Source organism: Pyrgilauda ruficollis, unplaced genomic scaffold (assembly GCF_017590135.1).
Source record: "Pyrgilauda ruficollis isolate IOZ18807 unplaced genomic scaffold, ASM1759013v1 scaffold63, whole genome shotgun sequence".
NCBI classification, from domain to species: Eukaryota; Metazoa; Chordata; class Aves; order Passeriformes; family Passeridae; genus Pyrgilauda; species Pyrgilauda ruficollis.
In genome coordinates, this window is record NW_024528044.1 from 2,743,771 (window position 1) to 2,754,971 (window position 11,201).

An 11,201-nucleotide genomic window follows, 5' to 3' on the forward strand; every position below is an offset into this window, starting at 1 on the left:
GATATTTCTGGGTGGAACTGCTGTATCCTAATGCCACCCCAAAGTCAAGAGCCCTACTGTTAGTCACTTTCTGAGGTTGTCCAGAATCTTCACGTATTCTTTTTTCTTTCTGCTTGTGAGCAGCGTGTCAGAAGGAGGACCTGCCCAGCCAAGCCTCTCAGTAGAAATATGTCTGAGTAGACAAGGATGTAAAAATCAAGCCAAGGCAAGGCATTTCTAATAAAGAAGGGCAGAAAGAGAAAACAGGAGAATGTATCTCAGCTGGAGAGAAGCCACAGTGAATGCACTGGAGGGCTGTCAGCTCCTGAGTCCTTAACTTGTACTGAAGTATACTGAGGTCAAATCTCTCTCTCAGACTTACCTAGGGCTTGGATCTGAGTGTTTTTATTGGCTAGCAGATCAGTTAGAGAGAAGACTTGTGAAAACCATAATTAACTTGGAGTGAAAATTTATTTTAGGGGCACCACACCCGTTCTTTATTACAGCCTTTATTTCACTCTTATTGTTTCCCTTGCTTTCATAGGAACATTGGTGTAGACCAGCCGCTAGCACTTGAATCACTTGAGACACTTATGTAAAACTTGCACTATTCTAGAAACCAAAGTGGTGAAAATGCTGACAGCGTATCTATAGTTCTAATGCATATCTATAGTTCTAATGTCTGATAGCTACATGTTCCATGATGACAATCTAGGATGCTTTTTCTGTGCTTAACATTTGCTATAATTTCATAATGTTCAAACTGCGGGCTGGGCACCACACAATGACCTCTGACTCATCCAAAGAGCCAAGTGCTGAGAAACCACTGAAGGTGACTGTGTGCAGGATTAGATTTGCAGCTAGAGCTGTGAGACAGAATTGAGAAGCAAAGACATCTGAATATACTGTTAGGATTGGAAGGCTTAAAAGAACATCAGGACTAAGGCATTTGATCAGGGTGATTCACCACTGTACTGGGAGAAGTATCCAGAAGGATTCTAGTGACAGGAGCGTGAGGCATGTTCTTCACCATATATTCAGCTAGGAACAAGGTACAGCTGGAACCAAGGCTCAGCTAGGAACAATCTGTCTCTCTTGCATCTCTGAACACACAGGCTTGAACCAGTTTTGCAACTGGAGCAAATCAGTGAAACTCTATTAACCTAACTGGGTCTGATGCTCAACCTCAAGGGACTCATGTGCTTGGTTTTGAGATTCTTCCTTTTCTTCTGTATTTCTTCCCTTTCCCCACTCCTCCCATTTACCTGGCAGGTTTGCAAAATTTCAGGTAATGGCTATTTAACTTTCCTTCATCCAGTGGCTATTTTCTGACTGTGAAGAATAGGAATAAGTAGGTCACAGCAAAATACTTAGGATGTGGAAACTACTGGAGCTTTGTAAACTGTGCTCATTCAGGGAAAAATACAATTTATCCAGTAGACAAGATATTGTCCTGAATGAGACCTATTTCTTTGTGTCTGGAAGGTCACATAAAGATACAAATGCATTTAGATTTATATGCAGGTGATTTTTTTTTTTTTCCTATGTATCAGTGTAAAGTGGTGTGTAAAACCTCGATGAAAGAGTAACTTTTGACATGAAGTTTTCCAGATAGGTAAATACCTCAAGCTGAATCTTCTTTGAGTTTCTTTTCTGAGAGGGAGACAGCACTTTTGCAAAATATAAGACAAATATAGATTTGCTAGTGATACTAAAAAAACCAACCAAACAAAGCATGCAAATTTCTTTAAGGTGCTTTAGTGTCTTTAAAATACGACTTTAAAAGCATACTGTAATACTGACAGGAGGTTTATCTTCATGTCTTGCATGATTTTTTGCTCCAACAGCCAGTCAGGAGATGTTGTCTTGAAAAATTCTTCATGTGGGTGAAATTTACTGTTGGTTGCAGGTTACCATGCATTGCTTTTGAAATTTCCAAGGGTAAATTTTGTATTCCACATGGAAATGTGAGCAGGAACATAGTTTTCCTCTGGGTTTTTTTTATGATTTCTTTTTAGTTTTGCAAGCACTGATGAGATAAAGGGGATTTACAAGAGGTTCACACAAAGTGCAACATTTTCCATATCACAAAACAGTGGTCTAGCTTCAGACTGCATGCATCATGACAGAACATTCAACTATCAAAAAATTCTATTTATTTTTCAACTATTAAACAGGTCCAAAATTATTTGGAAATCATAGATTAAAACCCCTTATATTACTAGATTGTTTTATTTTACTGAAAGCACCTTAAACAGAAAGCACAGTCCAAATTAATTTCACATGCTATATTTCATTATCTGCCTCCAACAAATTTTCAAAAATCATATCTGTTAAATATTAGTTAAGCATACATCTGCTGTTTTTTTTAAGCACTCCTGTGTAGCCTGAACTCGTTAGTTTCCTTGCCCATGATCTTGTCCAAAACAAATGGTAACTCATTTGGTTAATCATACTCAGAGAATTGCTCCCGTTTTTCAAATTATGCTGTGCCTGAGGAAAGCCATGGGGATCTGTTCCCTTTGTACTATTGAAGCGAATCAGAACTGCTTTGCTTACCAACTGTTATGTACCCAATTAACATTACAATGTAGTGTTGTAGTTCCAGCATTTGTTGCAGAAATCTTTCTCCCAAGACCCCAGATCAGTTCATTAGTCAGTTGTGATTGTTTGGTTACTGCTTTTTATGATGCTCATAAAAAGAGCCATCCTCATTATTGCTTTAAGCGTAAGTTACGTCCATTCAGATATTTGGTTTCATTTGCCTCTGGTTGCTGGAAGCTACTTGAACATAAATTATAAAGATAAGATGCAATTGCATCAAAGCATGCCTTATTTATGCCTGAGTGAAGTGAAACATTGTTTGTTTGGGGGCTTGTTTTTTCTTTCTTTGGCGTGTTTACCATGGGCTATTTGTGGCATGTCAGCCTCTCATTTGATAGGAGTGCAGTTCAAAGGAAGACAGCTGGGACTTCTAAGAGATCACGTGGTTTTGAGAGCATGGTGTGCCCAAAAATTACCAGCTATGCAAAGTCCTGTATGTTTTCTCCTAAAGATTTACTGCAACATAGACCAGTGTTACTGGTTTTCTGTGCATTCCAACACACTTATCAAAAGCTTTGTCAAAACTGTTGTTCAGTCTGCTGCTAATCTAAACAAACAGATTTGTGTATTTACTTGGAACAAACAAATTTGACATATTTTAATGTGTTTGATATGAACAAGCATTAAACTAATGCATGCAAAATATTTGCATAGATGGTTCCCTTCTATTTTCCTTTCATGGCCGTTGCCAGTATATGCCATTGCTCTCATCACTTGTGTAATTCTGTTACACAGCAGCACTGTGTAACACTGCACAGGGTGCTCCATTCTGACGCCCAGCCTCTATTTCAGTTTCTTCCAGTAATTTAGTATAAAAAGGATAAGTGTGTGTGTATGTGTATATATATATATATATGTATATTTTAAAGATAACATCCCTAAATGAATAAATATGAGGAACACAAAGGCTTTTAACTGCTCTTCACAGCTGGGTCATAAGACTCAGGACCAGCACCACCTGTTATTACCTCAGAGATTTGCACTTGCAGGAAACAACTTCCAGCCATTTCCTCCCTGTAGACCCTGCCTGCAGGCAGGCTGTCCCTAAGTTAGTGAGGGTCATGGAAAAGCAGTTAAACTATTCTCTGTGTGATTGGGATCTCTTTTCCTTCTCCCTGTGAGATTATGGTCTCTCTCAAACAGCATCTCCTACAGTTCTCCATCTGCAGCTTGAGATCATTGACAGCTGGGTTTTATCCTTACAATAAAGGAGTTTGCTGCCCCATGTCCTGTTTCCAGGGTGCCTACTATTACTATTTCCTTTACAGATTCTCTGCAATAAACATCATCTCTGCTTCCATGATGCTATAGCCCATAGGAGTGTGTTGGCTATAGTTACTATCACGGGGCAGCAATGTACCTTACATCACGGTGTTACCTGCTGTAGGTTACAGCCTTGCTGTTAGGTTACCTGCTGTAGGTGAAGCTACAGGGCAATCTAGAGATATAGAGAAGGTATTAGCAGAGAGTCTGTACTGATGGATATTCTTCTTGTCAACAAAGAGTCAGTGATTTTAAAACAAGCCATTCCCCAGTCAGATGCATGGTACTTATGCAGGATTAACAAGCAGTTAAGCAAGAAACCTCAGCTGAGTAAAGTTTATAAACAGATCCTTTCACTGTGTCAGAGAACAGCTCAAAGAGGGCAGTGCTTCACTTCAGGAAGGCTCTTGTGACTTGAACAGGCCACCTGTTTGCGTGAGATTTTCTGGGCACTGAAGATGCCTTCCAGTATAAGGACTTGGAAAAATTCAAAGATATCCTCAAGGTGCTTTTTAATTTTTGGTCCTCCTGAGATATAAGTTCCTTTGCTTGTCTTGAGGACAGGTAGCTGATCACCATACAGCTCTATGGGAAGAAAGAAAATGGTTCTGGTACTTTTTAGTTGTTCAAATCTACCAAAAGTGCTATCTTTGGAGCACTAGCTTATCTCATATTGTGTTTCTATTGATTTTCAATCTTTTCTTTTAAAAAAAGCAACCACCCTTCACCCTGCACTTGCATAAATCCTGCACATGTCATTTCTGTAGATGTAGGTGTATAAAATATGAAGAGCAGAAGTGGAAGATCACAAAGTCCAAACAACGTCTCATCAGACCATATCTCTGTCATGGTATGGATTTTGTTTCTGTGAGCAACCTGGGAAAAAATACAGGCCTAACTGCTTGAAAACAACCTGACAAGTGTCAATGGAATCTTTTAAAGGAGCAAGAGATTGTTTGGAAGGCACATAGATGGAGAGATAGGCTACAGCTGCAGCTTTTGAAAAAGTATTGTGTCAGGATTTTTATTTTTCCTTGCTGTGGACCAATAAATATTCTTTCCTTTAGATCTTATGAAATGTGCAATTCTTGCCTTAGCAGCATGCTCATAATTAGACTTGTCATCTGATCATATGAAGTTTCTCAGTCACATTCACACTTGTCATGAGTTATTAAAATATGCTTCTGACTTGTGTCCTTGTCCGCCTGCGTTTAAAAAGAGTTCTTTCCTTTTATCTGTTTCACAAAAAACCCTGAGCTTTTTTTTTGTCTGCATGCAAAGCATGGTAAGTGGTATAACCAGAGAAATTACTAGTTTAGCCCACACTTATAACCTGAAAGTATAAAGAAAAGTTTCTTCGTATCACATTCTAGCTTTGGAGAACTTGATTAAACAAAAATGGCTGACTCTGGCCTTAAAAAGATGTTTTAAATATGTATTTTTCATCCTCCAACTTTCCCATTTGGTGCAAGGCTTGGTAGTACTTATTCACAAATCATGAAGAGTTGTGGCAGGTACAAGAATGGTTGAGCATAACATTAAGGGGGTTTTGAAGAAGAAAAAAAAATGTATCTGCTTTTTTGCAAAAGTTAATAGTAAAACCATCCAGCACGTAACAGCATTATCAAGAACCAAAAAAGGAGCAGGGTGGTGTTGTTTAAGACGTAACTTCTAAGGACTTTCTACCCTGCAGAATAACACCAAATTAAACTCCAGCTACACAGAGAAATAACATGCATTTGATGTATCTCAACAAGGGCCACAAAAACCTCAAATCTCCAAAACAAAACCAGCATAACATAAAGGTATAATTTGAACATGACCTCACATTCCTTCCCCTAGCTCAAATACCTCTCTCCTCAGACACTTGTGGCTTTGCATTTTGCCAATTATTTTTTCTGCCTTGGAATAAGAGATTGACTTCACACCATGTACAGATAGTCTTAGTGGAGAAATAATTGGAGTCATCTTGCAGGAAAATGTACTAAGCACGAGGTGGACCCAAAAATGTCATGCTGCAATCTAGTCCTTTTTGTTTAAGATACCAATTTTACCTTGAGAACGAGATACATATCTTCATTCTCCTAGATTAGTTGTTCAAACCTTTAGCTGGGGAGTACTTCTTGTGCATTCTATGGCTCAGTGTGTATTTAATTATTGCAGATAGATGAAACAGCTTAAAAGATGAGTTCAGACTGCAAACCCAGTAACTTAGGGGATAAAGAGTCTCTTGGGAAGTTAGAGATTTGCCTTCAAATCCCTTCTCCAGTCTGAGAATTTATATCTCTCTCACTTTCCAGGAAAGCAACTTTTATCACATTTTCCAAACTCAAGCTTTGGTTAAAAGAGCCCTCTGTTCAGTCTGTGAAAGTGGCATATTTTGACCACATCCACTGGAGCAGTTTCCTATTGAGGACATTGGGGAATTTATGCATCCTATTGGGGTCTTGGTATGAGATGACCAGTAAGTATTGAGCAGGTTTAGGTGGCTGAATACATCCTCCAGAATGGGACTGTGGCTCCTCAGAGATGGTGCTAGGGATTTCACACTTGTCTGAGTTAGTTTTGATGATGGAAATTGGCAGCTAGATGTTAGAATTGGACACCTGAACAAACATCCAACTCTAAACTAATGTAAGCAAAGTACTTTGCTCTGAATCTCATGAACTTTCTAGGGATTTGAAATAGTCTTGGATGATTGTGTGGACTTCCTATAATTTTGCAGTCTTAGGCAATACACAAAGTACTCATCAAAATGCTGTTACAGCCAGAAGCAAGTATGATAATCTCATATTGGTCTATTGATGTCCACTTTCTTGTCTATTTAGGTGATAGCTAACCACTGCTTATTTCTGCCTGGGGATGAAATCTCTTGTAAGGACATAGTATTCACAATGTGCTATTGGTATTAAAGTAAGATTTGCTGATATTTCATCTAGTACTACAGCATGGTATCTTAGAATATATTAACTTCCCTAAACTTACTGAAGACTCTGTTTTGCAAGCAGGAATAGAAAACTTGTCTTTAAAAAATATATTAAAAATATCAACTGCCCTCCCCACCCCTCCCTTTGCTCATAAACTTCCTTTTATTGAAACATAAATTTTAAATCTTCGACTTGACATGGGTGCTGAGATAAGCCACAAGAACAATGTATGAGTGATGGAATTGGTAACTGACACAATTTACTTGGGAATATGAGTTTAACCTGACCTCTCCTTTTCTGATGTAACATGTAATATTCGTTGCAAAATAACTACTAAAGAATTTTTTCCGCATTCTTGTTTATGGTGCAGAATGTCAGCGAACTTCTGAATTAAAGTTAAATTATTTCTTCATACTACCCTTGCTCGGTTTACTCAGACTGTAGTATGTCTACATACATTTTTTGAAACAAAACAACATGGGGGAGGGAAAGCAGTGATTTAGATGTTTGAAGCCTTAAGGGTAATTTTTGATTAAACAGAGTAGAAGTGATTGTATTGTGGTGAAGAGGTATAATACATCATGAACCTTAAAACGGGCAAAGGAGGTGATAAAGAGAACTTGTGTTAATGGCCCATAACACAATGATCAAATAAGAGAGAACTGAACACCTGACACCTGTAGTTCTAAAGGACCTCTGAAGAGAATGATAGTAATGCTGTAGAAAAACTGGGCAAATCTGTTAGACTCTTCAAAGTAGTGTGGTAAAATGACAGATTTAGGGTTTTGTTAGCAGAGCCTGCAGTAGGCATGCAGTCTCAACTGCTAGGGCTTGCACATCGGGAAGGGTTAGGATGGAGTTAGGGAAGCAGGGTGGTACTGGGGTCACATAGCCCTAACATTGTGGCTTGGGGTTTCACTTTATGCACAGTAACACCAAACCACCCACGATGCCCTTGTCAGGTCATGTTTGTGTGGCACATCATGTACACAAATGATTAATTTTTCCTAATTTGTACTGAGGGAGAGTTGTGTGAAGAGCAGTGTAACAATACTTGACTGGTCAGTCTGGAACAGAGGAGAAATTTCCCCCCTCACTGTTTCTATGTCCTGGAGGAAATGCTGGAGCAGGGTTTCCAGCAGGTGAGCGGCTGTGGTCAGCTGTCCCCTGGCCCTGCCAGCTGCCCTCTGTCTCCTTTCCTCTTAAAAGGACCTTAGGCACGGGGGCACAGATTTTGTCACTTACACAAGCAACTGTCAGCATGGTCATCAAGAGTCCGTCAGGCATAAAGATCAGCTCTCAGGATTGTGAGGAACGTGTGTGCAGCCATCTGTGGCACTAGCAGAAGTTCAGTGGCACGGTAGCACTCAGGTCTGCACACCCAGCTGCGTGGCAAGGGTGCCTGGGGCAGGCTGTGGCTCCCTTCCCTCTGCAGGGCGAGCAGCCCTTCTGTGAACAGCTACTGACAGGATGAGATGCAAAACTTACGAGCTTGGAATGCAAAATCCGACAGGACTATTTATACCTCCCGTGAGCAGTTAGCCACTGACAGCTCCATATCTCATACCATACAAACAAAAGCTGTGGTAATGGCAGCTGATGCAGATTCTTACTGTTTAGTCATGCCAGCCTTCCCTTGCATGGCGTCAGCTCAGATCCTGTAGAGATTGTGTGTACTTTTTCCCCAAGAGAAGGGCACGTTTTTTTTCAAGGCTGTGAGTCATGCTTTGCTATTCTTTTATTCTGAAGCTTAACAGAAAAGATCTGATGTGCAGTTTGTGGAGTGCATAAGTGAGGTTATAAATCCCTCATTCTGGAAAGGGTTAGACTGAGTCTGTAATATTATGTGACTGTTGTGGTTTGACAACAATCACATGGCGTGTCACAGCAGTTTTACAGGAATTGCAGACAGACTTGCTGTTTAGAACCATATTTACATAAACAATTCTGCAGCTCTTCAAAGATGGAGCAGTTCTGTGAGTCAGTGAATTTCCAATTGCATACATGTCAAATGAAAAAAAAATCTATTAGAATGAAACCATGATTAATAGAGACTGAAGCAATATATGAGATTGTGGTAATTACAGAATATATTGCAATATTTTTGAAATGGTTGTGAATGTTAGTACAGAACGTTCAGATTCTTCCTTAGTATTTTACAAATTAAACACAATCATTCCCTGAAATAGGTGAAAAGTAATGAAAGAAGAGATCTATTTTCCTCCTTCTGTCAGGCTGTGCTTTCAAGTGTTGCAACAGCCTAACTATTCCTGACTCTCTGACTATATACTTTTTGAAGCAGATCTATACTTTGTCGCTTACAATAAACACCTCTTTTTGAAACTTATTTTCAATGTCAGAAACTTCTATTACTAATAGACTGAATCAAACCAGCACAATGCTTTGCGTAATAGAACCTAAAGGAAGGCACCCAGAATAGGCTTGCTGCTTTACCAGTCATGTTACTTCAGCTCTACTTCAGGAAACATTTATTTAAAGACTGTCCAGAAGATGATGTCTATTGTCTATTTTCTGAAAAATCTGGAAGAAAGTTAGTGGCTGAAACTTTATCAGAATAATTTATTTAACGGATTAAAGAAAAAGCCTTAATTTGTTCTTTTTTAATTGGACAGACTGAATTTTCTATAGAAATATATTTTCTGTAGAAATACAGAAATATAAAGATTAACTGGATTTATTTTCTTTTTGCCACATCAGAAAATTTATTAGAAATTCTAACAGATGGTAAAATTCATTATTGACAAAGTAGCATGTTTTTACTAATGAATCTCTTCATTTGGTGGCAGAAGAGGGGTTATAATTAAAATAGATATTAGATATTCACAAGGGTAATGACAATAAACCAAGAATTCTTTACAGCATGGTCAGAAGAGTCAGATCCTTGTTTTTCTGGTCATTCAGCATTCTTTACTGTAGTGTTGTGAAATGTAGTATGGCCCAAGGGTCTGAATTCTGACTGCAGAAATCCTCATTTATGTTCCAGTAAACTTTCTGACATTTTAATTTCCTGAACAGTCTCTAGCTTTTAAAATTGTTGAATTTTTGTATATGTTTGGGCCAAGTAACTATCATTTGGCTAACTGTTATCTTTCTTTCTTGATGAGCAGGAAAGCAGGGAATCCACTATTTTTTTTTTACTCTGTAATTTGATTATCATGATTAATTGCTCATATTGCTGGAGACTTTTTCATAATTTGAACTTGTCTGGCTTCAACTTTCATACTTGAATATCTTTTTAAACATCTCTCTTTTTACTTCAATGACTTTTGTCATGCACATTCCAGTTTTTCAACATGTTTTTTATAATGTGTATCCCACACCTCCATACAACATTCCATTCTCACAATTGCTTATATTCAGAGGCAGTGCTATTTTTTCCTACTGTTCCCAGGATTCTCCCATATGTTAGGTACTGATTGCATTGCTTGATCATTGGTGCCCAACCCTACATTTGTTTAGATTAAAATGCATTTTGTTTATTGTTGTAGTTTTCAAAAAGCATGAACTTAGCCACCAGTGACTCATCTGAAAAGCAGGGGAGATTCTTGCTGTAGCCAGACTGGCTGTTCTTTAGCTTTCCCTCAGTCTGTCTATGTGCAAGAATTATGAGCAGTGTTTTAATATTTGCCTCCAGATCACTGGTGTAAATGTCAAATAGCATTGGGCCTTGCTAATCCCTGTGGGATCTCACTCAAAACAGCCTTGTTTGATTCCCCACCAAACACTTCTTCCCACGATCCCTCAGCTAGCAAGCCACATCTTTGTTCCTTTTGGTGCGTGCTTTATTTCTATTGAAAAAACGCTCCGTGATTTATTAGTGTTTACCTCTCCTCGCTGCAAGCATGACTTTGGGGTTAACAGGCTCTCACTCTGCCACAGGAAACTGCCTCTGTGCCTGAATGGAAGCAATCAGCTCAGAAAGTGGACAGGCTCTTATGGGGAAACTTGCAGTATTTTACCTTGTTTCTTCTTTCCTTGCTGGAGAAGTGCATCTCCTGCCTCCAGGCCCCTTTCAGTTGTGTCTGTTAAAGATGAGTAGATTTTTTTTTTTTCAACCAGAAAGAGATTCAGGGCAGCAGAGGGATAGCAAAGACTGTCACGGCATGCTACTCTAAAGAGTTACTCTTTCAATTAACTTCCTAAATTAATGTTCAATACTGTCCTCTTTCTCTGTTCTCTGGTAGGCAAGAAGCTGGTTCCAATTCTGAGTAAAAGTGGGAACAAGATAAAACAGGGTCATTAGTGGTACAGAAGAGAATGCCAATTACTAGCATACTATGTTAAACCAAAAGGATTATTTCAAAATCAACGATGTTTGAAACAAAACATGCATTTGAACTTCCACAAAGAGCAACAGTAAATGCCAGGCTTCACCTCGTTTTGCCATTTTTGTATCATCCTCATTGT